Raw genomic sequence first — 2500 nt, 5'->3', positions numbered from 1 at the left:
TTTTAAAACCTCAACTTCACTAATGCTCAAAGTAATGCGTGACATATTACAGTCGCGTTACATGCGCAGCAACGTTGCGCACAAACAATTAGCGCGAACGTCCTTAAGATCTACCACGCGACGGCAACGAAAACGTCATCCACCAGCAATTGTACATTGTAGAATTGATATCTGTGTCTTAAGGGATTGGTTGCAAACCACCTGTAGCACCATCAGGGACAACATTGTATAACCTGCATGGCTGGCTTGCATTCTCATACACCTTCTTCCAAAATGGCCGCTATTTAGATATTCTTTTGTTTTTATTCAAATTAGACCTTGATGCCTCGTTCAAGGCAAAATATTCTTTTGAATTTTCAGCTCAAGAACGCGGCATCAAGGGCTAACTTGAATAAAAACAAAAGAATATGTATTCCGGAATAGGAATACATGGAATAGAAGTCAGAAATCCTTCGTTTTTACGGAGATTCACATTCAAATTTTCAAACACTTGCTAAAATGCAATTTTAAACATATCTTTATTATCCTTGTCGCTTCAAAAGCGCCAGACATACCGTTTTAAATCATCACTCCACGCATTCTTATTCCGGAATAGACCGTATTCATAAATGGCGGTCACATTTATAATTCTTTAGTCCACGTGCAAATTAGCCTACCAAGCCTCATTTTAGAGCAAAAATTCTTTTCAATTCACTGTATGGTATCGAGGCTTGGTAGGCTAATTTGCACTTCGACAAAAGAATTATAAATTGGCCGCCATTTATGAATAAGGTCTATAGGGTTAATCGAACGCACCCTTAGTGACAAAACACCCTGAAAAGACATTTACCCGCCAATGGAGGACCGCTGGCAAGGAAGAACGACACCAACAGCATATTCCATCCGAGTACTGCAGTAGTTTTTCGGGGACTGACGGAAACAAGCAGATAACGCAGAGTACAAGCGAAAAACCCCTCACAAAGCCCATAAATTACAGCAAAGATGACGAGTGGATAGTAAGTAGCTGCTAACGACACCAGAATTGTGCTTAAACCAATCACAATTTCCGCTGATTGGAAAACACTCAAAGCGTCGACTCTTGGATGGTTGCATAAAATTCCACCAACCGAGCGGCCAAAAGCGGAAAACAGGCCGTAATAAATGAGCAGTTCTGATGACTTTTCGGCAGAAATTCCAAGTTCCTCGCAATAGCGGACCTATGAAAAAAGAATTTACACAAAAGAGATAACTTTTAAAAAGCCAACGAATAAGAAAACCGTGTTTGTGGGAGTAGCTCATTTGGTCCTTCTCCTTGATGAACACCATTTGTCATTGGTTGTATAGTGTCGTATTTCCCACGAAATACTAGCCTGCGAATACAGCTGCCTCTCATTGCTCGCGAAACGCCACTAGCGGCCGGGAGCCATGAAAGGTGGCTGTATTCGCAGGCTAACGAAATACATACCTACTTTTTGGTGTTTGTTCGCTCTTTTGCTCGTTAAGTGAGACGCAGCCCTCACTGCCCCACAGGGGAAGGGAATTAAGGGCACTTTCCATCCCCATTTGACAGAACTGACCGGCCACAACGGGTATTTGGATGGACTAACTCTACAACGCCTTCATATTATCACAATTCGAAGATGATATATACTCCTCCAGAAGGATGCGAGAGATTTTCATGCAAGTCTTCCTTCAAATTGCTGAATTTTCTTTACAAACTGACGGGTCTGACCGACCAGTTCTGACAAAAGGAAGGTGCCCTAAGTATCACTGAAACAATTAAAATGAACTGTTGTTCGTCAGTATCCAACTTTCAAGTTCTGTGTAGCATTAAACTCCCCACGCTCACAGTAATACACTGCCTTATAAGCACGAGGAATTTGACCCTTGCAAAGTACAAGCATCACGCGGATTCAAGAGAGACAGTACCGAGGGCCTGTTTATATGAGGCGAGCCAGCCCGATTAGGCGAGCTGGCCCGCTTGTCGAGATCCCGGTCTGAGCGGCCGAGATCTCGGCAAGACGGGCTGAAAAATTCTAATAAGCGGTCCAGCCCGGTTTGCCGGGATGAAAAGCTTTCATGACGAGTGGGTTACCTTGAAAACGTAACCAGATTTGCATGATAACAGGATTATTTTTGCATCTTTTGTTTTAAAATGCCATTCCGTACTTGCTAGAGCTAAAATGAACCTTCCTTTTGAACCAAAACTAGAAAATTCACCAGTTATCCCTTGCGTGACTTCGACAGTTACAAGGAAAGCAAACAAATTCCCGAATTCATCCCGGTAAACCGGTTTACCGGATAGGTTGTCCGCACTTTAACCCCCCTCCCTCCCCCCGGGGGGGGAGGGGTACTCCCAGAACAATTGGGTTGACCGGGGTGTGCGGCCTGCTTCTTGAAACCCTTAGCCTATTTCAGCCCAAAACGTCCGATTCTCCCTACCCTATTTCAGACCGGCGGGTCTAATTTGCAGGTCGCAGGTTGCAGGTCGCGGGTTGCAGGTCATTGTTTCACCAATACA

General features: G+C 44.0%; 1 pseudogene; it reads right to left on the bottom strand.

Moving 5' to 3' along the window:
* Positions 1-2500, bottom strand: part of LOC137978624 (monocarboxylate transporter 2-like) — a 22567-nt pseudogene that overhangs the window by 4494 nt on the left and 15573 nt on the right.

Source organism: Montipora foliosa, chromosome 12, assembly GCF_036669935.1.
Source record: "Montipora foliosa isolate CH-2021 chromosome 12, ASM3666993v2, whole genome shotgun sequence".
In the NCBI taxonomy this organism is placed as follows: domain Eukaryota; kingdom Metazoa; phylum Cnidaria; class Anthozoa; order Scleractinia; family Acroporidae; genus Montipora; species Montipora foliosa.
This window is presented reverse-complemented; position numbering and strand designations above follow the sequence as displayed.